Source organism: Bufo gargarizans, chromosome 10, assembly GCF_014858855.1.
Source record: "Bufo gargarizans isolate SCDJY-AF-19 chromosome 10, ASM1485885v1, whole genome shotgun sequence".
In the NCBI taxonomy this organism is placed as follows: Eukaryota; Metazoa; Chordata; class Amphibia; order Anura; family Bufonidae; genus Bufo; species Bufo gargarizans.
Genome location: NC_058089.1, coordinates 121614997 through 121640795, shown reverse-complemented (window position 1 = coordinate 121640795; position 25799 = coordinate 121614997).

The window sequence follows — 25799 nt, the reverse complement described above, 5'->3', positions numbered from 1 at the left end:
GGCATTGAGGTTTCTTTCGGCCTGTAGAATTCGATAGGAGGCGGCAGTGTGTTTTGGGGGTGCATCCAAGGCTGTGTTGGGGTGTGATTTATGTTCAATCTTTGGCCTGCCTGGTGTAGTGGCATGCAAAAGTTAGTGTGTGAAATAGATCTACCCTTGGCAGTTGCACCCAGGTCATGTGACAGTGCGGTCATGTCTGTGACAATCTAATACGGGGGTGTACAACTTTTTTGGTCTTGACATCACTTTCTAACATATTTCTCTATTTTAAGGGGTTGCCCAAAAAATCGATCTGCGCTTGTTTGCATTGGCCTATTACACATTGCCTATGCAAAGCGAATGGGGAGGAACGATTGCTATCATGGTCATTCCGCCCTCATTTAGTTCTATTGGTTATCAGCAATACATACTGATTACACAAGAAGATGTGCTGACGATAAGCAGAAATCTTTCATTCTGATCAAAGATGCAAATCAGCTGACAAACAAGTGATTGCGCGTTCATCAGCTGATGGGCGGCACGAATATACATTTATCAGGAATGAGCGTTAATAGGAAAACTTGTTCTCAATAATTGGCCTGAAAATTTGGATCCTTCAGATCAAGCTGCAATGAATTACCTCCCGGCTGCAGCGATCATGTACTGTTGACCTGGGGGGGTTTTCCGGTATCAGTTGTCGTCAGTTGTTTTGATATATAAAAAATATATATAGTTTCAGGTGATCAGGGCGATATTGGTGCCAGTTTACTGGGTGTGAGTGTTTTTTTTCTTTTTTTTTTATCATTTATTTTATTTACTAGTTTCCAGGGAACACCCTGCCAGATCTCTTTTCATTCTGGCATTGCCGGGAAGTTTGTAAGTGTCCGTCCTTTCCATGGAGGCCGATGGAGATCCGACCGCATGCTGGCAAATATGCCAATTCTCGGCCAGAAAAAAACCGCCTGACAATTTTCAGCATATTTACTGTAATACAGTTGGATCTCCGCTGGTCAACATTATACTCAATGAGGCCAGACTGGGACTTACAAACTTCTGGCAATGCCGAAATGTAAAGAGATCTAGCAGGCTGTTCCAGCAGGGAACAGCTTAAGGCCCTTTTCAGACGAGCGAGTTTTCCGCGCGGGTCTAATGCGTCATTCAAACGCATTGCGCCCGCACTGAATCCGGACCCATTCATTTTAATGGGTCTGTGTACATAAGCGTTGTTTTTCACACATCACTTGTGCATTGTGTGAAAATCGCAGCATGTTCTATATTCTGCGTTTTTCACACAACTCTGGCCCCATAGAAGTGAATAGGGGTGCATGAAAAACGTATCGCATCCGCAAGCAAGTGCGAATGCGATCCGTTTTTCACTGATGGTTGCTAAGAGATGTTTTGTAAGCATACAGTTTTCTGTCACACGCATGAAAAACGCATCATTGTGCATTTCACCGGCGCAATAAAAACTGAACCACTGGACGCAATCGCAAACAAAACTGAATGAACTTGACTGAACGCACTGTGAACGCATCCGGATCTAATCCGTATCGTTCGTAGTGCAAGAGGCCTAACAGATCCTTTACTTTTTCAATATATTTTTGACACATAATATATCCGCCAAGAGGTCATTAAAAGACACTGACACTTATTTTGCACTTTTTCCTTTTTATTTTATATTTTTATCATTTTTTTAAATTCTTTTTTAATATCCTTTTGCCACAATATGTCCCCCAAGAGGTCATTGACAGACCTCTAGGGGACATTGACGCTTTTCTTGTATTTTGTATCCAAAGGAGCCCCAGTTACAAGGGAGAACAGCTCCCTGTGGGGGCTTTGTATAAGCATAGCTGATCAGGGTCTGCTTAGACCCTGCAGCTCTGCTGTGCCTCTGAGACACCCAGCGATCACGTGATTCAATTGCCTCCTCTATTTACTGAGCACTATGCACCTATCTGAGGAGAATGCAGGAGTGTTAATAGACTACTTCTGTCTTCTCGGATCCCAGGGACCCGACCTGCTCTTGCTAAAGTGCAGTTGCAGGACCTTTAATCCAGGGCTGTGCGGCACTCTGGTGAGAAACAGCTGATTGCACAATCAGCTGTGTTTCTGTCCAGGAGGATGAAGGCCACAAACTGTGGCTCTGTGGGACACAGGTTGGGACCTCTGATCTAATATATATGCAGATGTCCTGAATCTCCCCAATGGCAGATGTCAGGGGTGATAACTATCGGACACATTGGATTTCCGAATGCCCTAAAGAAGATAAGCCACTGCCAGAGGAATCTGACAGACGCTTATTCCCCTATCCCGATTGAGAACACATGCGCTCTTGGACCAGATGAGAATGCATGTGTATGGAGGGGGTTGGATGGAATAGTTTGCAGAACAACAGCCATCTAAGGTTTATGGCCATCTTTAGAATACACAAAGCAGAACCTTAATCTCGCTAGCACATGTTGGATTACTTGCAGCGAGTATCCACCTATGCACTACATACAAAGTAGGACAGGATACATCTGCACCTCACATGCCAAGGGGCACCTGTCTGCGGAGCTGCTGTTAGGTTACATAGGGTTGGTGCAGTATATTACAATGTGTCTTGAGGTTATTTTGACAATATCACAGGCTCTCCATGCCCTTGATCTGCACATTGGCTCAAGAGAGTGCTTAAAAGCTGTTTATGGCCTGAATCCCCAGATTTACTGTGCAATGCTTATTACACCCAGGTAAGGGCTGCACAGCCTGCAGCAACTCATAAATAGTGGGTGAAGACAAAACACTTATTACCAGCTCCTGGAAGCCTCTTAACACCCCCTTGGTCCACACAATGTTCTCCCTGGTCGTCCCTTCCACACTGACTGTGTTCCTGCTCTGGGTCCTATACCCGGCTGCTCTCTGATTAAGTCAGTTTTAACACGTAGAGGTGTTTTATCACACTGCAATAAGTGGTAAATGTAGCTATTACATTGCTAATGTCCTACATGCAGAATCCCCTCCCTGGAAGACCACGGTAATGATCTGACACCTAATGTCAGCTTAATAGACTCCTTAATGGGCCATTTTTCCCCAGTGGTTTATGAACCCTCTTGATGGCTCTTGGTGGGATTCCCAGTGTTTACTGGCATGTCCTCTTTCCAATTCTCAGCCGCCTCTAACCCATCTACCTCTCTACCTTATCACAAGGGAAAGAATCTGTTGCTGCCTTTGTGAGTCCTTAATTAATTATTTCCTCTCTGTTGCATTGTCTGGCTCAGAGCCCAAAAGCACCATGAATCCTTCCCGGGAGCAGCAGGTCTCAACTGCTTCACCACAAAGATCCCAGATGGGTAATATAGTGTAGGGCAGGTGGTGGGCTCTAGCCTCAGGCCTGATGTAATGTATGATAGATAGATACTGTAGATAGACAGATATGAGATAGATAGTTAGATATAAGATAGATATTATATAGATTTGAGATAGATAGATAGATACAACATAGATGAATGGATGGATAGACAGATAGATAGATGGATAGATATGAGATAGATAATAGATAGATAGATAGATAGATAGATAGATAGATATGAGATAGATAGATAGATAGATACAACATAGATGAATGGATGGATAGACAGATAGATGGATAGATAGATACAACATTGATAGATAGATAGATAGATAGATATAAGATAGATATGAGATAGATAGATAGATAGATATGAGATAGATAGATATAAGATAGATAGATAGATAGATATGAGATAGATAGATATAAGATAGATATGAGATAGATAGATAGATAGATAGATAGATAGATATGAGATAGATAGATATAAGATAGATATGAGATAAATAGATATGAGATAGATAGATAGATAGATAGATAGATAGATAGATATAAGATAGATATGAGATAGATAGATAGATAGATAGATATAAGATAGATATGAGATAAATAGATATGAGATAGATATAGATAGATAGATATAAGATAGATATGAGATAGATAGATAGATAGATAGATATAAGATAGATAGATAGATAGATATGAGATAGATAGATAGATATGAGATAGATAGATATAAGATAGATAGATATAAGATAGATATAGATAGATAGATAGATAGATAGATATAAGATAGATAGATAGATAGATAATAGATAGACAGTACACAGAATGGGATATAATTGTTGCTGGACAGACTATAATTTATGTATTGCACACTGGGCTTTTGCATGGGGGAACCTTTTATTCTCATCTTGGTACCAGGACAGGGGCAATTATTTTAACTCCTGTCTAAATCTGGTGTTTGTAAAACCACAAAAAAAAATCTGAAAACACTAATTAGTTCCCATGGGGTTAATATGCTAACTTCTCGCTGATCCCTTCTCATGTGCGTCTCCGCCGGGCTGCAGCTCATCCCAAGAAGGACTGAATTTACCATCTTTTCCAATGAACTTAATCTACGTAGGTCTACCTAACCTAACCTCACATTTTGACATTATCCATAGCAATCTTGGGGTCTGCGGCCTCACATTGTGCCTATGGGCTTTGAAGTTTATAGTTACACCCCTGGACCTATTCTTCAGCTTCGCATGTGTGCGAGATCACTATGCTCTGGTGTCGCGGTCATACTGGCCAAATAGATGTCCCTGTTGATACAGTTTCCGAGCTTGTTTGCATATCGATCTTTGCATAGACATCTCATTTTGTATATTTTAATGTGCATTTGCTGGAACGATTTATAAAAACATGCAGGGAACACCGCAAAACATAAAAATAGACAGCACTTCAAGGACTGTGGGTAACATTTATTTATTCAGCGTCAAAGCAAAGCAGCATATATGTAAAAAAAATAATAATACATGAATCCATAGTACTGATCAGTAAATGCACTTACACTAGTCCCTGTCCACTGTGGGGTCTCAAATACATCATATAAAGACGATCCACGGCCTTCTGCACACAGTCATATTTACTGGCTTTACTGGACCTCTGTATACCTGTAACTCACTAGGTAAGCATGGAACGTGGCAGAAGAATAAATGCACCGTGTTGTATTGGACATTCAGGGGTGCACCACCAATGAGGCCAGGTGAGGCGATCACCTCAGGCAGCACCAGGTAGGGGCAAGAGGGGGGCATCAGAAGGGCCATGGGCCATTTTGGCAAAGGGGTTAGGTTTTCGCCTCAGGCAGCAGAAAAGCTAGGTGCACCCCTGTGGATACTTTATTACAGAGCTATTTTCCCATAGACGCTTTTAGGAGAGAACAACTCTGAGAGATGGCTCCATATGGAGGCACACAGAGTGTCCACAGCTCCATCCACCAGGTGGTTCTGCCAGGTTTTTGAGGTCTTAGAAATTTGCAGAACCCATGTAGTAGGAGACTATAAAAACTCCATGCAGATATTGGCCTGAACCCTACTGCTAACTACAAAAAAAGTGGTCACTAGATTTGAGGCCCAAAAACCCTCCAGCATGTCTTCAGGCAGCTGGAGTGTAGCGTTTCTGCATTGTGTAGTAAAGTACATGCACACGGCCATATCTGATTCTCCGTTTGCAAACAGATAGCAGACTGCAGAAAAATACAGTTGTGTGCATGAGGCCTTACTTGAGATAAGCTCAGGCACAAGTGCATTGCACTGATAAAGCCACGAACAGTATATCTCATTTCCTTGTGCACGTGTCATTATATAGCTGAGGCATGCACATTGGACCAAATGAAGCAAGGATAGTATACCTCGCATCACTGTGCATGCATCTGTATGCAGCTGGGGCATGTACATTGCAGAGATAAATATTAGGAAAGTGCACATCACTTCCCTGTACATGTATCATTTTGTAGCTGGGGAGTGCACATGATGAATCCTAAAAGGGTACACATCACGTCACTGCGCATGCACTGTTATAACAGCTGGACGTGTGCACTACATCCTAGGACAGTGCACATCACTTCCCTGTACATGTATCATTATGTAGCTGGGGAGTGCACATGATGAATCCTAGGACAGTGCACATCACTTTCCTGCGCGTGCACAATGAACTAAGATGTACAGTCCTCTGCTTCATATGTGCAATGCATGTACGCCCAATGTGGCTGGAGATGTGACCTGGTAAATTACTAAATATTTTACTGCACAATGCAAAATAGTGCTCATGGCTTCACTGCGCATGCACTGTAATGCAGCTGGGGCATGCACATTGCACAGATGAATCCTAGGACAATGCACATCACCGCTCATGTATCATTATGCAGCTGGGGCAGTGCACATGGCTTTCCTGCACATGCACAATGAAGTGTGCTGTCCTCCTCTTCATGTGCGCAGTGCACATGGCCCCGATGAAGTTACAAATTCTTTTGCTACACAATGCGAAACAGACAGTTTTTATATGGGCAGGTTTGGGATGCTAGACCCCTGTTGCTGGTTTAGTGGCCCCAAAGCTAGAGCTCGGTTCCCTTTAAGGGGGCAAAATGTATATATAATACGTATGAGCATAACTCTGTATATACGAGCCGCCTCGGGACAGACTAACTTGGTTCCCTCTGGTTCCTTTAGCATTAGATAGCTGGACATCATCCCAGTATTTATCTAGAAGAGGAGACAAAAGACAGACACACAGAATTAAAGCGCCAGAATTCCTCCACCTCATGGTTAATTGACATATTTGCAGGCAGGCTGAAATAACACATCCTCAGTGCTCACTACTGTACACAGCGTAGTAATGACTTTTGGCAAGACAATTTGTTTTCATAGACTTTGTTTTTGGAGCAAGTTTCTTGAATCAGAGGAATCTCCGGGGATATCATTTTTTGTATTTCGGTTCATTGCTAACCAACCATTACAGTTGATAATCTGAGACCGCCGCGGTGCTGAGCCTGTGAAAATTGTTTTGAGACATGTTTTGATGCTACGTTTTTTTTACCTTTAATTTTGTGTAAAGATACATTTAGGAAGAATATTACGTCGGAGGAGACAAGGATCGGACAGTTGGATTTCGACATGCCTGACCCTTTCTTCCCACAAATGATACGTTGCCACCAAATTTGACTGCCAGTGGCATATTCACCTCTCTGTATTGAGAACACATGCGCCCTCGGCCAAGATGAGCGTGCATGGGAAATGAGCATGGAGACACTAGATGTCTAGGTTGTATTACTGGACAGCAAGATTAGTACAGTCTGCATATATACTCTGTGTGTGTATCTATATATATATATATAGTTAATGAGATTTGGCAGGGTTTGTTGGTATGTGTTCGAAAAAATGACCTGGCATAGTGGTTCATGGCTCTATTCTAAGAAAAGCCAGGTGCTAGTGTGAACAGTGGAAATCTGCCCCATCAAGAGAGACTGTATATCAATGGCCAAAGAGATTCGACATTTGAGACCCGAGTCCACCAGTTATGGAGTCAAAGTCGGGGGAGTTTTGTGTAGAACTCCGGGGTCAAGATAATAATATTATAGACTGTTAACATTGTACAATGAAGGTGTTACATTCACAGCTTGTGGGATATTTGCTTTCTATATTATTGTAGCTCTATCAATCTAAGAAGAGAGATAATAAAGTCGGAGTCAGCTTTGAGTGGTTGAAGTCTGAGTGTGGAAAACTAGTAATAGTTTCGCTTACCAGATCCACAGCCCTGCTTATGGTAGAAACATCTGCCACGTAAATGTTTATGGTGGGCCAAGGACATTAGATTATCAACAGATTAAAACCGTCAATATCTCTTCTCTATAGCTACCTAACGCATTAAAGTGAACCTCCGGTTCAAGAATCATTTAACTGTTGAAAGAAAAAACATTTAGCTGTTGAACAAAGCAGACGCCTACCTAGTTATCTTTTTAGTTGCAGGTCTGCTAATTCTCTGGCTCTTCTTCTGCCATCCAAGATGGTCGGACTGGCCCACCAGAGGATCCTGCAGTGGGCCTAAGCTCTGACCATCATGGGCTCCTAATAAAACAGGGCCCTTAAGGTCCTATATACACAGATCATGGGTCCTCAAAATCTTCTGGTGGGCCCCAGGGACTTCAGTCTGATGCTGGTTGCACCGCTTCTCAGACCATCTGGTGCACACTGTGCATCAATAGGCCAAACCACTTCCTACTTGTCCAGCCTTGCTCTTGGATTGGCCAGTACCGTTCATATGAGCAGTTCTGGCCAATCCAAGGGCAGCAGGAATTGCACAGTATAACAAGCCATGGGGCCATCTTGGATGGTAGAAAAGATGCCAAGGAACGGATGGATCTGCAGCTAAAAGAAGGGCACCAGTTAAGTGTTCTGTTCATTTATTTTTTTTCGAGAACCGGAGGGCGGCTTTAACTGCATGTGCAAAAAGTAAAGAAAACATAAAAACTAAAAATTGTATGTTTGGATAGAGACCGGGGGATCACAAATTCAAATCAGAAGTGATGCGCTATTAGATATGTGGCTTATTTATAGCAGATATGGCTGCTAGACCCGTGCCAGACACGTATGTAGGTGGAATTTGGCAGCTCCCACGGCTCACATATAAAGTGGATGAATATTTATGAGGGATTTGTGGTAATTATCCTCCTACAATTTCAGCCAGATACGAGATCTGAATATTCCCATTGCAATTGTTTAAGCTTATGGCTGTATTGGGAAAAGGAAATGACCATGACTCTAAGCAACATAAAGTGGCACTTAGGGCAGTCGTCAAGTGCTGCAGATAGACCTCTTCCCACTGACATTCTGCAAAATCATTCCACTGTCAACCATGTTTTAGCCCAAAAAATGGGAAGAGATCCCAGTAATGGTTATAAAAAAAAAGTCAAATATTGGATACACATTACACTTGGGAATGATAATATGCAACCCAATAGGGTCACCATCACCAGGGTTTAGCTGTGACAGCCAAACAAAACCGAAGCATTGCCAGCCAAGTTTCCAGAGCAAGTGTGCCCCACCACCCTGATGTCTCTGCACCAGGACTCTATTGAGTCATGACTGCAGAAGAGGCATTCGAGCCCACTCTACTCTGCTGAGAAGGTTGATATGAGGAGGATCGATGGGAATCATATGTGGCAAGGAACCGCACACTCAGTTCTCCATTAGGAGGTTGTTGTAAGTCCTTAAGTACTGTCCTTAAGTCCTGTGCATGAACCCTAAGGCTGACCATATACCTTAGATTAATGTCGGCTGAATCCACTGATTTCTGTAGGACCTGATGTGTATGGGGCCCTTGCAACTATGCGCTAATGGCAGATATCGGGGAAGGGGGGAAAGGATCAGAATGTTTGATTTAAACAACACGTGACGATCCTTCCAGATATCGGCCCCTGGCTCACTTACCTCTCCCCTTCACAACACATGCATGCTCGGCCAATGAAAAATAAACTAACCGTCCAAAGCCCCCTCCATTCCCAGTGGAGAGGAGCGGCAGCACTGGAATGGCGGGGTTTGAGATGGTAAGTATAATTGTTTTATTTTTAATCATTATTATTATAACATTTTCCTTTTTTATTTTAGCTCAAGGCCACAACATAACAAAATGTGAAAAATAGTGAAAGGGTCTGAAGATTTTCCAAATGTACTGTAGCAGAGTCCCAGAATAGTGGTCAATTACAGGTGAAATAAAAGTACAATGCAAAATGCATTACAATTATTCACGTTCAGTTATTCTAAGATACATTTTAATAATTGCAGCAATTAAAACATGATTATTGGCCGCAGCAGTTGTCATTGTCCGCATGTTCTATTACTGCTCCTGTTTTACCATGATTTAACATAGAGCATGGCCAGGGAGCACATATTATCATATTAGCAGGTATTACATTAAAAGCATCTGGTTCACTTTGGAAGAGTGCAGGATCTCTGGGAGCCCCCCAAATATATCACACAGTGCCATGTGCACCTATACATGGTGAGGGGGAAGTGCTGCTGTAGCCTGAAGCTATACATATTCCATGGGTCCCTAAGGATTATACATGGACGGTATTCAGATTATCGCACTGATATTACACCATACCATTGTGAGAGATCCGCGATAAAATGTGCTTTTTTATTTCTGTGTGTTCTTCAGGAAGGGTTAAAAAAGGTCGCCCGCAGCCTGTCCTAGAATGTGAACAGGACTGGTTACCTCTAGGGGGTTAGGGCTTACTGCACTGCTCTACAATGGATGGTGATGTTGTGATCCTGCCTATGATATGCCATCATGGCTGGGCAGCCTGACAGGAACGTTCACCAATGTGAAGTATATGGTAGTGCTAGAGCGCAGTGTGTAGTGAGCAAGTGGAGGCAGCCAGTCCTGCTCACATTCTACGACAGGTTGCTTGCTGCCATTTTAAGTTGATTTTCAGAGAACCCCTTTTATATTCCAAGTAGAGCAAAGTGTTAATTTGGCATGTCCAGGACTACCTATAGGTTGCACTAGAGAGAGAGTTTTCTTCCTTGTGTGGCGAGTGTATTCTGTGACTGATAACTGCAAGAGTTCCATCAAGGTTCACTAAAAGAGTTCAGGAGGGGCCTGGATGTATTTCTGGAGCGTAATAATATTACAGGTTATAGCTACTAGAGAGGGGTCGTTGGCCCAAGGAGTTATTCTGATGTCTGATTGGAGTCGGGAAGGTTTTTTTTTCCCCTAAAGTGGAAAAAATTGGCTTCTACCTCACAGGGTTTTGTTTGTCTTCCTCTGGTTCCACTTGCAGGATAACAGGCCGAACAAATGTCTTTTTTCGGCCTTATATACTATGTTACTATGTAAGGTGGGAATTTGTGTGACTTTTCTCTCCATAGGGCAAAACTGAGCTTAGACACAGGCACCATTTTACTACGTCTCCTGCTCTGACTATGTGCGGAGGTCGGCCAGAATAGCAGCACGTGTTTAGTGTTTGTTTTGGAGTCATGCTGGATTCGCCTCCCATCAGGTGCACTGGGTGGGGTCATTAGTTTAAATAGCTCTCAATTCCAGTGCTCTGGGCGGGTTATAGAAATCAGTCTGGCCTTGGAAGCAAGCAAGGAAGGACGGTTGTCTGTTCCAGCTCAGAAAAGATAAGTGTGGTTTCAGTTTTTGTTGTTTGCTGTCTAGGTTGTGTTTGTGTCATCTCTCCCATCCAGGTTCTGTGCGAGCAGGCTGCTCCTATTTCCCCTTCTCACCATCTCAGGGAATCTAGGGTGTTTTAGCCCAGGCACGGGGACACATCATTCCTACCACCAAGGTCTGAATGTGGGCTGAGCAGTGCAGGGAGAGAAGTCAGGGATTAGCTAGGAGGTGACCCTTCCCCTGCTTCTCGCCTAGAGCCTGGTTGTCGGTTTATTTGTGTGTCTGAGTGCTCTTCCGCCGTGACAGTGGGACTGTATCGTCATGCCCTAGCCTTTTTTTTTACATAGCTGACTTTACATGATTAGAAATCTCCATATATTAAATAAACACAAAACCCAGAAACAAATTTATTCCAGCTACAGACAGGGCAGAGGAGGGAGGGTCCTGCTGCCGCCAGTGTCTTACAGCCAAACACAGGACAGTGAGAAGGAGGAGGGGGACATGGCTATGATCACTGGGCACAGACAGAAGATTGTTTGATTTATTTATCAGTTTTAATTATAACAACAGTGAAAGGAAAGGAGGAGATTAAGGACGAAGTGACGGGATATTACTTTATTGTTTGTGTGCATTTTTTATATTATAGCAGTTGTGCCTGGTTACTGGCCTATTACTGCTCCCCTATAAGTATGATTTATTATCCATTATTTTATAGCACCATAATGTTCCACTATGTTGTAGGCAGACTATCCTTATTGCATTGTAATTTCCGTACACTCAGTGGCTAATTTACTACTCCTGCTTTCCAGGTCCTGTATGGGAACCCAACATCTGTATGATCTCCGTGTTTGCATGCGTTTCCTCCAGGTGTCGTGGTTTCTTTCCTCCGACACTCCATACTGATAGGTTAATTAGTTTCCTATGAAATTGGCTCTAGCGTGTATTGGCAAATTAGTTTGTGATCCCCACTGTGACAGGGATGATATACAATTATATATGTGTCCAGCGCTGTGGAATATGGGATGCTATATGCTAGAAATAACTGAATACTATCAGCAAGTGTGTGTGTGTGTGTATATATATATATATATATATATATAGTATCTCACAAAAGTAAGTACACCCCTCAAATGTTATTATATCTTTTCACAGGACAACACAGAAAATCGGACCCTTTAATACAATGTACAGTAGTCCGTGTACGGCTTGTATAACAGTGTAAATTTGGCGTGCCCTCAAAATAACTCAACACACGGCCATGAATGTCTAAATCGCTGGCAAAAAAAGCGAGTACACCCCTAAGTGAGAATGGCCAAATTGTGCCCAAAATGTGAATATTTTGTGTGGCCACCATTATTTTCCAGCACTGCCTTAACTCTCTTGGGCATGGAGGTCACTAGAGCTTCACAGGTGGCCACTGGAATCCTATTCCATCCTCCATGAGGACATCACGGAGCTTGTGGATGTCAGAGACCTTGCGCTCCTCCACCTTCTGTTTGAGGATGCCCCACAGATGCTCAATAGGGTTTAGGTCTGGAAACATGCTTGGCCGGTCCAGCACCTTTACCCTCAGTTTCTTTAGCAAGGTAGTGCTCGTCTTGGAGGTGTTTGCGGTCATTGCCATGAGGAGCCATGTTGAACTTGCAGTGACCGGTGTGAGAGTGATAACACCAAATCTAACCCACCTGCCCCCCATTCACACCTGAGACCTTGTAACTCTAACAAGTCACAGGACACCGGTGAGGGAAAATGGCTAATTGGGCACAATTTGACCGTTTTTACTTAGGGATGTACTCACTTTTGTTGCCAGCGGTTTAGACATTAATGGCTTTTGTGAGATAATGTGTATATATATATATATATATATATATACACCCCTTTGGGCACCACGGCACATAAGCAATGTATGGATCAAAGCATAACTGCAAAACCCCTGCGAGCATCAGGACATGCGGCTTCATCATGTAGCCCGTTTTTGGTGATGAAGGAGAAATGAGGTGCGTTCTGTCACTGCCACCGTCACATACATGACTGTACCCGTGTGCTGCACACACAGACAGGGAAGCCAAGGTGCTTGAGGGTGACAGGTTATTGGGGGGTGTAAGACAAGCATCATGTCTCCCTGAACACCAGGCTGTCATCTGCTGCTTGGCAGGTAAATAAATGAGGAATTCCTGATATCTGCGCATGTGGGCCGGGGATAGCGAGGAGAAAGCCCCTGCCATAGACAAAGACTCCAGGCACACAGCTATTCTCCGCAGTAGCCCAGGCTCGCCAGCATTGCCATTATATTCCAGCTCACACAGCATGAGTCTTCTTACATTTACTATAACATTAATTATATGATTATTACCACGCTTATTAGTAATTATTATTACTGAATATTACTAGTATTTCCAGCAGTATTATAGTCATTATTATTAATATTACTATTAGCAGTTGTAAGAGGAGAAGATGAGTAATAATGACATTATTATTATTATTACTAATTATTATTGGCAGTATTATTATTATTAGCAGCTCCATTATTTATGTAGCCGTATTACTGGCAGTATTATTATTATTTGTAGTAGTATTACTACCATTATTATTATTGTCAACCTATTATTATTATTGTTTTATTATTATTATTACTGCTACCAGTATTATTAATAGCAGTATTACTGCCTGTATTGTTATTAATATTATCATCATCATACCCGTATTAAATTGTCTCTATTCTCATTGTCATATTATTAATATTAATAATATTTTTGTTATTATTATAAATATTATCATCATCATACCAGTGTTATTATTGTCACCATCTTCATCATCATATTATTAGTATTACTGCTAATATTCTTAGCAGGTATTTATCATCGTCATCATTATATTATTAATATCCCTGCCGGTATCATTAGTAATAGTATTATTACTGCAAGTATTATTATGACTAGTCTCAGTATTTTTTACTGACTGTATTATTATCAATTACTTTCAGTATTACTGCTAGTATTACTATTAGTACTGTTACTGCCAGCGTTAATATCATTAATCATCCTCATTGTTATAATATTAATAACACTTCCAATATTAATAGCAGTAGTATTACAGCTAACAGTAATAGCATTATTGCCGGTATTATTATCATTATTCAGCATCATTATCGCTATATTATTAATATTATTGCCAGTATCATATGTGGCAGTAGTAGTATTTCCGCCAGTATCATCAGTAGTAGTGGTAGTATTATTTTTCTTATCACCATTGTCTTCATCAGCATATTGTTAGTATTACTGCACATATTATTAGTACTGGGAGTATCACCGCCGTTATACGTAGTAGTAGCAATACTAGCATACGATAATGTGCAGTATCATTAGTAATAGTACTACTGCCAGTTGCACTATCCTTATTTTTAGTATTGCCTGCAGTATCATTAGTAGTAGTAGTACTGCCAGTATTATTAGCACTATTCGTAGTATTTATTATTGGCTGTATTATTATTGCCATTATTATCAGTATTACCTGCAGTATCATTAGTAGTAGCATTATTACTGCCAGTATCTATTCATCACCATGCCAGCATTATTATGATTCTTCTCAATGTTTATTACTGGACTGTACCATTATTACCATTACTATTATTAATGATATGCTTATTATTGTATTATATTATATTATTATTATTATTATGCCCCTATTCCAATCAGATAATGGAATTTACAAGGAATATGTTAATCGCATAGCTAATAATACCTATTAATCTTCCATAATATTACATATTGTCTATACAGTACTGCTTTCTTTTTCACAGTTGGCCACTGCATATCTCCTTGTTGCCCAGTGGCAGGTGAGGGGTTAAGGGCATGCGGAGTTGATGGAGCAGGAACGCAGTTTACTAGGTGGCGGGCGCCGGCGAGTACTACAGTGTGCAATCTGACAAGGTGGTGATGCGGCTGTGTGAGGTTACAGGGGCTCGCTTTGCCTTTGGGCTGCTTGTCATTTTTTTTGTTGTATTTTAATATTTCACTATTTTCGCTGTCAGAGCTTTCACCCTGCTTGTCTGATTTCCGCGCCTTGTGGTATGCTCTATTTTCTGCAGCCTTTGGGCCTTTCGGTTTTGTGAATGGGCACTCCCTGGGTATGTTGGAAATGAACATAGCAGGGATATCGAGCCAAACCTGAAAATCCTGGATCTTGGTTGCTCTCCAGAAAATTATTTCCTTTGGCGCTGTAAATCCTGACATTACAGATAGTTACCAGTACGTACATACGTCAGCGCCACACGTGCCAGTATGCAGAAATGTATAGGATTCCTGATCACGGGATCAGTATAATGCTGCGTGGAGGTCCGTGATGCAGATTTCTATTTATATAGCGCCCCTATATTCCACAGCGCTTTACAATCAGGGGGTTCATGTACAAAACAAAAGACGTCACAACTGAAAGACTAGTAGTGAGGGCCCTGCTCGCAAGAGCTTACAATCTATGCTAAAATTCACGTTAGGGGTTTGCGTGGCATTTTGCATCAGAAATGATATTCTTGCATTCTTTTCAGACAGATTGTATGCAAACCACCCATGCATTGGTTATTGAGGTTGCAGTTGTCTGTTTTTTTTTATGTGTTTTTTTTTTTGTGTGGGGGGGGGGGGGGAATAGTTCCTGTATCTCTTATCAAAAACAATGTAAGAGATTCTCCTTCGGACAGGTCTGTACGTATACTCTTGGAAGACAAAGACGGACTTATTGCTTCCAGAGTGGACGACCCCCCCCCCCATCAATTTCCAATTTTTTCAGAGCTGCTGATGTCCATTAATGTAATGTCAGGGAGCTCTCAAAACTGGACATAGGTGATATGGCTGATCACAGGGAGCAATGCAGACACCTATACAGCAAATGCAGACAATATCGACTTTGTGTCCCTGTAAGAAATATATATCCTATACCGCGCTAGGACTATCGCCGAGGCACGAGGTATATTGTTCCTCATGCTCCCTTGTGAATTCAGATTTTTTTTCTCCTCCCAGAAAATGGCTGCCGACACCACCAGACACAACGGGTATATTTTATCACAAATACCCTTTCCAGCGTTCAAATGTTCCGACCCAATAGCAGTAGCTCATTTTCCAGAACGCACAACCAAAAAGTGAAAAAAAAAAAAAAAGTGATTTGACTGGCGGTATCACAGACATTACTCCTACATTCCAATAAGCACGAGCCAACATCCGACGCTATTTATTTTCTGGACTCTGAATAATGCATAAAGCAGCTCTGCAAATCTCACCAGCAAAAAAAAAAAAAAAAAAAAGGGAACATGTCTGAATACGGTGCAATCTAAATCACCGTCTATTTATCTGACTCCGCGGCGTGAGAGGCTTTTAGGAATAACCAGTGTAATTGTGCCATTAAAATTCTTGTTCGGGTGTGTATATGAGTGTGTGCAGGGTGCCCGTCTTCTGGTGCAGATTTTCCATTGTAGCTTTTTTTTTTCCCTTAGCAATTAAATTTTACAGCATTTTCATTACAATCCACTTTTTCTATATGTGTATGCATTGTAGTGATGCTCTATATATGCTATTTTTTATAACCTACAGGTGCGTGCTTATAATGAAGAGGTTTATGGCCTGGATTGGTTTGTGCATATTTTTTGACACAGCTGCAAAGGGTTGTATTTTTTTTGAGGCCTTACTTCCATCGTATATTTGTGTGAAAACTATTCAACTCTCTGTGTAGCTGTGAGAAAAATGAGAGATATTCATAGACCTAAAGGTAGATTTTAATTACTATGCCATAGATAGGTAGATAGATAGATAGATAGATAGATAGATAGATAGATAGATAGATAGATAGATATGAGATGGATAGACAGATACAACATAGATAGATAGATAGATAGATAGATAGATAGATAGATATGAGATGGATAGACAGATACAACATAGATAGATAGATAGATAGATACAACATAGATACAACATAGATAGATAGATAGATAGATAGATATGAGATGGATAGACAGATACAACATAGATAGATAGATAGATACAACATAGATACAACATAGATAGATAGATAGATAGATAGATAGATAGATAGATAGATGGATGGATAGATAGATAGATAGATAGATAGATAATAGATAGATATGAGATAAGGCTCATGTACACAAACGTATTTTCTTTCCGTGTCCGTTCCATTTTTTTGCAGACCATATGCGGAACCATTCATTTCAACGGGTCTGCAAATAAAAAGGAAGTTACTCCGTGTGCATCCCGTTTCCGTATATGTCCGTTCCGCAAAATAATAAAACATTTCCTATTATAGTCCGCATTACAGACAAGGATAGGACTGTTCTTTTAGGGGCCGGCTGTTCCGTTCCGCAAAATACGGAATGCACACGGACATCATGTGTATTTTTTGCGTATCCGTTTTTTTGCGGAACGCAAAATACATACGGTTGTGTGCATGAGCCCATAGATAGATAGATAAATAGTAGATATGTTACAGTGATCTGCTTACGGATGTGGGCATTTGCCGGGTAGCCCTGGTGATGCCTCTGGCTGCTCATGTCTGCCCTTTCTTATTTACTATAGCCACAGCAGCAGCGGTAAGACTACATGCATTAAAGAGATGGATGTATCATAGGCAAGAATTTAATATAAAAAAATATTTATATAGCTCCAGATGAAACATACAGATATTATAAAGTATGTGTAAATACACAGTAAAAAAAAAAATGGCTTAAACCAGTGTCTAAAATATTCTGATAGCCTTTGTTTTTAAGGCAGAACTAAAAGAGAACATGTAAGTCAGAGCACAGAATTGAGATTCGGATAGTAGTACATTTCATATTCGCATTTTTTATTTTATTTTTGCTGGAGCTTCTCTAGTCTTAAAGGTGCATTTTATTTACTTTCCTATGACAGTCTAATAATCCTGAATATTTAAAAATTAAGCCCCATATTTAGGCCATATTAATGCTAGGTTAAAGGGATTTGACGGATATTAAAATAGATTAGATAGATAGTAAACGCCATACACCTGGACGTGAGGCTGAAGGAAGGTGTTGTGTTGAAATCTCCCAAGCAGACGTGCATATAGGGTAAGGCATATTATAGAGGATTACCAGACACAAGGTATATTGAAGTATCAATGAGACAGGTAGAAAGGAACAGGCCAACAAAAAACAGCACTGACCAGTATGACCATCCACTCGGTGGAGCAGCTGTGGTTTATACATTATATTTTCCATGCTGCACAGTACACCGCCAGTCATTTTACTACCTATACAGCCGCCACAGACACCTCTAATGACACGTCACCCTTTGTGTAGCAGACATCAGGATGTAGACCCTTGTGGAGTCATAGGGACAGACATTGCAGTGTTTGCTTGCACCACCATTTTGGCCAATTTGCTGAGTTAGGGGACCTTGGTGGTGCACAATATCTGTTACTGTACATATAGACGTAGGAATGCTATATATATATATATATATATATATATATATACACACACACTTTTTTGGTTTTGTCTTGTTTTTGATAAAAAGATAATACACTATATCTACCCATATCTATTGACTGATATGATAAGGTAGAGGGGCGAGAGGCACGGGCCACATCTGTACATGACAGAATGATCCCACTAATACTATTTTAAGAGCTGGCAGCCGGCTATCTGGTAGGTAGAGAGGCTCACGCTGTTGTATTAATCTATGAATGTGACATGATAGGACTGGGCCTGTATTATGGAGCAGGGGTCAAGCAGTGTGTGCAGCAGGGCAGCCTGATTATGCTATATACACAGGAGACAATGATACTAGAGGCACCACCTGAGCGCTCTGTCCGCAATGGCGCAGACTTAGATGACTAAATATTACCATGCTATGGATCTCACCAGTTATCCTCACAACATATTCTAATTAAATCATAATCTGTTGTATGATTTTCTGGTAAGACTCTGCTTCATGAACCATTATGGATTTCAAAAGCCCTAAACTAATGCTCAGCAGTGTGGCCATTGTCAAGTACCACACATTGTATAACAATGACAATTATTCTATTTTCATAAAGTATGTGGAAGTGACCCTATCGGATGAAGTGTAGGGCTGAGCTGTAATACATTTCCAGTATACACAAGATGGATAATTTGTAGAGTGGTGTGGTATGATGACAGATGGATAAGATAGATAGATAAATAGATAGATAGATAGAATTAATTACTCAATAAACATATTTTATACACTGCCTTCTATCTACTGATATCTACTATCATATTTCACCCATCTGTTTTATATCTTATTTTGTTCATCGGTCTATCTAGCTATACATTTTGCATCTCCACATAAATACATATTTAAAATTCCTTTTACAGTGACCTCATTATGGTGCTATTACTGACAGGGTATATATATATATATATATATATATATATATATATAAAAGTGTATACCTCCATACCTCCATGTCTTTTTCTGCTATGAACTAGCTTTCTGTGCTGCTGACATGGATTCTACACCCCTGTACTGTCATGGGCACTGAAAAAGGTGATGCAATGCAGGTGGTCTGCAGGAGGCAAGGTGCTGGGGGCAGCAGGTAGGTGGCTGGCACCAGTCTGTGTATAATGCACAGTATATTCGGGGTGCTGTTAGTTTACACTCCCAGTCCTGGAGTCTAAGTGAGAGCAGCTGTTGTGTAATGGGGCTTCCCCCTGAGCCCCCTCCTGCCCTGTTCTGACCCCTCTCCTGCCTGCCTCATGTGTCCCCCATATTGTCCTAAACTGCACCCCACTGTTCATTCCTGCTGCCCCTACCTATATCCTCCCGGGCTATTTCCAGCAGATTAATGGGATTACTGCTGTCACTGGGGCTGATGCCCCATAGAAGAGGCTGTAGTTATTCGTGGACATTACCAGGACCCTCACATATGTGTCTGCAAATAACTGAGGGGAGGGGGAGACCACCAATACAACTGCCTCCTCTCTGGAAGATTCCAGGTGCAACCACCGACATTGTGTGTATGTATGTGTGTGTATATATATATATATACACACACACACACACACACACATATGTAGAGCTGTGTATGGGTCAGCTGTATCTGTAGGGACCCTCTAGGTTGATGCTGTCTCTAGGACAGGAGGTCGGGATGCCCCCAGTTTTCTGCTGTGTGGAGTGAAACTTCCCTCTGGTCTCGTGCACACATTTGCCCCGGTTACACCTGACCCCAGAGATGTGTGCACACTGCAGTCACAACGAACACACAGGTGCCCCCCACCATACAAGACACACACAACGAATATGACAAGAGTTCGCTGTGAAAAGCCTTCATGCAACGAAAATAATCGGATTTCACCAACCAGGAGCTGAAAACAACAAAAATACCTCGATATCATATTGTCCAGGACATTGGATAGATGGATGGATAGCTAGATAGATAAATATTAGATAGATACAGGGATATAGCAAAGAACAGTATAGATAGATAGATATCAGATAGATAGATAGATAGACAGGAATATAGCAATGAACAGTTTAGATAGATATTAGATAGACAGATAGATAGGCAGGAATATAGCAATGAACAGTTTAGATAAATAGATAATAGATAGATAAGAGATAGATAGATAGATAGATAGATAGATAGATAGATAGATAGATAGATAGATAGACAGGAATATAGCAATGAACAGTTTAGATAAATAGATAATAGATAGATATGAGATAGATAGATAGATAGATAGATAGATAGGAATATAGCAATGAACAGTATAGATAGATAGATAGATAGATAGATAGATAGATATATAGAGTATAGCAATTAACAGGGAAGAAAGAAAGAAATAGAATAATACAGACAGCAAAAATAAAAATACAAATAAACATAATACAATATATTGAATTGTAACAAAATATGTAAACATTTGTTTCTATACAAAGACAAATATATATGTATTATGTGTAGGTGTTGGGATATATGTTCCTCTCTATATGTGTGTGTGTATATATATATATATATATATATATATATATATGATATATATGTATACACACACACACACAGATATATATATCTAGAAACAAATGAATATGAATATATACATAATGTATAGCTTAGGTAAATGTTATTATTTGAATCATTATTATTGTTGTTATTATTATTAAAGACTGTGGTAAATATTGTAGAACATAAAACAATTCAAAATAATAATAGAAAATAAAGAACAATCTCCAGTCCTACCTCAACAAAAATCCTAGACTAGGAGATGAGTCCTCCAGTGATTAGCAACATATTTCTGTATGTTCGTTATATATATTTATACTCTGTACAATAATCATTCATCATAATATCCTGTAGTATATATGTGTGTTCTATGTCTTTCTACCTGTCTATGGTATATAAGTATATATGTCCTCCTTGTGGGTGACGGTATAAGTATATGGAGAAATCTGAACACCCCCATTGTGCAGATATATAGAGGAATAGATGTCGGGACATGGGCACCTGAAGTTTTCATCCTGGGCATATACAATGCCAGCACTTAGTGTGTGACCAGGTCTAGGAAGATGTGGGGGTATCTCTCTTACCTGAGCAGTGCAGCCCCCTGAAGACCAGTGCCCGGAGACTCCTGCCCTCCATGTGGGTGACAGTAGCAGGGGCCTCCACTTCCTTCCTATCTGTAACCTGTACAAAGGTGCAGACTGTAAGGATTGGTGTGTACAGCCCGAGCACACGGCCATCCATCCATCCCCGAGTGCTGCGCTGAGTGCAGGTGGCTGCTGCTGTCCTGGGAGGAGGGGGGCAGCAGCTCCTGATTATTTGTGTCCGACCACGCAAAATACCTCAGGGTCAGTTTTCTGACTACACCCCCCCCCCCTCCCTCCACCCCCCACCCACAGATGCCCTATGGTCCCCTGTGATCTCTCCAGTGATGCCACAACTTGATCCTAACTTTTCCCTGCTCATGAGTGTGACCCTGTCCCCATCATACATGTAGCAGTCCCTGAAAACATGCAGGGCACACAGTAGTACATCTGAGTACACCCAGCCTCCCCTAATGTCCAGGGGTGCTGCCTCCTCCCCATCACCCTGCACCGCCATAATTACACATCATGCATATAATGCTGAGGAGCTGAGCCTCAGCCTGGGACAAACTTTTCCCTTCTCCTTACTGCTGCTCCCAGTGCCCCCTCCTCCCTGCCCTGTCACCTGTGCTGCCCCTCAGACACCAGTGCCCCCTCCTCCCTGCCCTGTCACCTGTGCTGCCCCTCAGACACCAGTGCCCCCTCCTCCCTGTCACCTGTGCTACCCCTCAGACACCAGTGCCCCCTCCTCCCTGTCACCTGTGCTGCCCCTCAGACACCAGTGCCCCCTCCGCCCTGCCCTGTCACCTGTGCTGCCCCTCAGACACCAGTGCCCCCTCCTCCCTGTCACCTGTGCTGCCCCTCAGACACCAGTGCCCCCTCCTCCCTGTCACCTGTGCTGCCCCTCAGACACCAGTGCCCCCTCCTCCCTGCCCTGTCACCTGTGCTGCCCCTCAGACACCAGTGTCCCCTCCTCTCTGTCACCTGTGCTGCCCCTCAGACACCAGTGCCCCTTCCTCCCTGCCCTGTCACCTGTGCTGCCCCTCAGACAACAGTGCCCCCTCCTCCCTGCCACCTGTGCTGCCCCTCAGACACCAGTGTCCCCTCCTCTCTGTCACCTGTGCTGCCCCTCGGAGACCAGTGTCCCCTCCTCCCTGCCCTGTCACCTGTGCTGCCCCTGAAACACCAGTGCCCCTTTACCCTGTCACCTGTGCTGCCCCTCAAACACCAGTGCCCCTCCTCCCTGCCCTGTCACCTGTGCTGCCCCTCAAACACCAGTGCCCCCTCCTCCCTGCCCTGTCACCTGTGCTGCCCCTCAAACACCAGTGCCCCTCCTCCCTGCTCTGTCACCTGTGCTGCCCCTCGGACACCAGTGCCCCCTCCTCTCTGCCACCTGTGCTGCCCCCTCCTCCCTGCCCAGTCACCTGTGCTGCCCCTCGGACACCAGTGCCCACTGCCTCCAGATTCTTACTTACCCCTCCATTCTGCACCCCTGCTCTCTCCCTATCCCAGCTCTTACCCCCAGACCCTCCCCATTCCTTCACTTCACCCCAGGCTCATTCCTGCACACTGCTGCTGCGCCCCCTCCCTGCCCGGTGCCCCCAGTCCACTGTCCCAGCACTACACTTCCTGCCCTCAGAGCTGCCCCTCCTGGAGTCATTACTTTGCCCCTCTCCTAACTCATTCCTGCACACTTCTTCTCCCCCGGCTCCATCCTGTGCCCCCCATCCACACCACCGTCCCATCATCTCACCACCAGCCTTCTTTTTGTGATTCTCTCTCTGCACCTCTGCCCTGTTACCTGTGCCCATCACCCACCTGTGCCCCCTGCCCGCTCTGCACTGTCCCAGCACTTTACCACCCCCCACCAAGTGTCATTCCTCTACCCCCCAAACTCATTCCTGAGCACTTCTTGCCCCCTCGTCCTTCACCCCTGAGCCCCCTGTTGTCCCTCACTCCCCCCAGCCCCTCTCCTCTCCTCCCCTGTCCCTCTCTCCCCCCTCTCCTCTCCTCTCCCCTCTGAATCTCATTGATCCAGGCGCTGGTAATTAGCCCTTCCCGTCGTGCCTGTGTAATGAAGCACATGCGCACTGAATTAATCAGCCATTTTTTGCAGGAAACTAATTAGCAGAATAAAGATCCAAAGAGTTTTTTTTTCGCTCGGCGACCATCAGATGTGAGCGCGGCTCCTGGTGTCCGGAGCTTCTCCCCCCCGGCTCCAGCCCCACAGCCCCGCACCGTGCACCGCTCCGGGGCTCAGCCCGAGCGGCTTCATGGGACCCCGGGAAGAGCCGGATCGGACTAATCCAAAGAAGAAGAAGAGCCGAGCCGAAGCGTGCAGCGCCGCCGGTGCGCACCCGGGACCGGAGCCCGCAGCGCCAGTAAGTGACAACTTCTCCCCCCGTCCCTCCTCCAGCCGCTGCCGGGGACCCCCGGGCACCCGGACTGACCTGAGCTCCAGGGTCCTGGGTGCACTTCTCGTCCATGTGCTGGATGCCTGTCACCCTGTGCGCTCCAGCTCCTCTGTCATTGTGCCTGGCAGCCTGCTGCTCTCTGCTCCTACATCTACACACGGATGCAGGCTCTGCTCCCCACTCTAGTATTGTTACTGCCCTGCTCCCCACTCTAGTATTGTTACTGCCCTGCTAGGCACCCTGCTCCCCACTCTAGTATTGTTACTGCCCTGCTAGGCACCCTGCTCCCCACTCTAGTATTGTTACTGCACTGTATTCTGCCCTGCTAGACACCCTGCTCCCACGGTAGTATTGTTACTTCTGTATACTGCCCTGCTAGACACCCTGCTCCCACTCTAGTATTGTTACTGCACTGTATACTGCCCTGGTAGACACCCTGCTCCCACTCTAGTATTATTACAGTATAGGTAGGTTATTGCACTGTATACTGCTCTGCTAGGCACATATGGACTCTGTATTATTACAGTATAGGTAGGTTATTATACTGTATGCCTACACTTGTATTATGGTATAGGTAGGTTATTATACTGTATGCCTACACTTGTATTATTACAGCATAGGTAGGTTATTGCACTGTATACTGCTCTGCTAGGCATATATGGACTCTGTATTATTACAGTATTGGTAGGTTATTATACTGTATGCTCATACATGTATTACATCATAGGCAGGTTATTATACTGTATGCCTACACACTTGTATTATTACAGCATAGGTAGGTTATTGCACTGTATACTGCTCTGCTAGGCACATATGGACTCTGTATTATTACAGTATAGGCAGGTTATTATACTGTATGCTCATACATGTATTATTACGTCATAGGCAGGTTATTGCATTAACCACATGCACTCTTATACAGCGCATCCCATACATGCAATGTTATATTTTGTTCTGCTATCTAATACTGGGCACATCACCTATGCACTGCTCCATGTGAATTCCTACCTCGCCACTTCTGTGCCTTTTATGATGTGTGCCTACCCTATACACACACATGTATGTGGAGCTCCATCATACACCATTACCTTTTACCCCGGATCATGTTGTGGAATGGATAGAATGTAGCAATATTTAGAGAGAACTTTATTTATTTTTTAGGCCATAATTTATTTATTTTTTCTCTTGATTGTGCGTCAGTGTGGAGTCTGGTGTGTGCACATCCTATAGACAGGATTGTATCTGGTAACGCCACGTTACCCTCGTGCCACTTGTGTCCCCTGGATAGCCTCTCAAGACGCCACACAATATTAAGAAATAACATGTGTGTCTGAGGATTGTGTGGTGACATCAGTGGCAGGATGTCACCTTGTATACTGATAGAAGCAGCTCTGTGCTCCATGCGATCACCGCTGGATTAGTATGGGAACCCATGTGTCATGCACCTAGTATAGGATGTCATTCTCTTTGTCATTCTGGGCAACCGGTCGTGTGGTGTTGTCTTGTTTTTATTTTCTCAGGATATAACTTTTATATCCTTATTTATTTATTTTTTTCCCCCGTTTTCTCGATGCATTGTAAAAAGCATTGCTGGCTATTGGGAAAAACACAATGTAGAGATGATTTCCATAATCAATAAGTGTTTGTAGGAAATCCTTTTCCTTCATTTCCTGTACTTTTCAGCTGTGTGGACTGGGCAGTCGTCTTCCTTCTCTGGGTGCTGGGATTCTTATGGTGCTTATGTCTCTTTACGGACGTCAGACTGTAACCATGGATTGCTGTGTGTTTGGAATATGGGGGATATTATATGATAGTGTACGCTCCCACCCGGAAAGTATGTGCACGTTTATT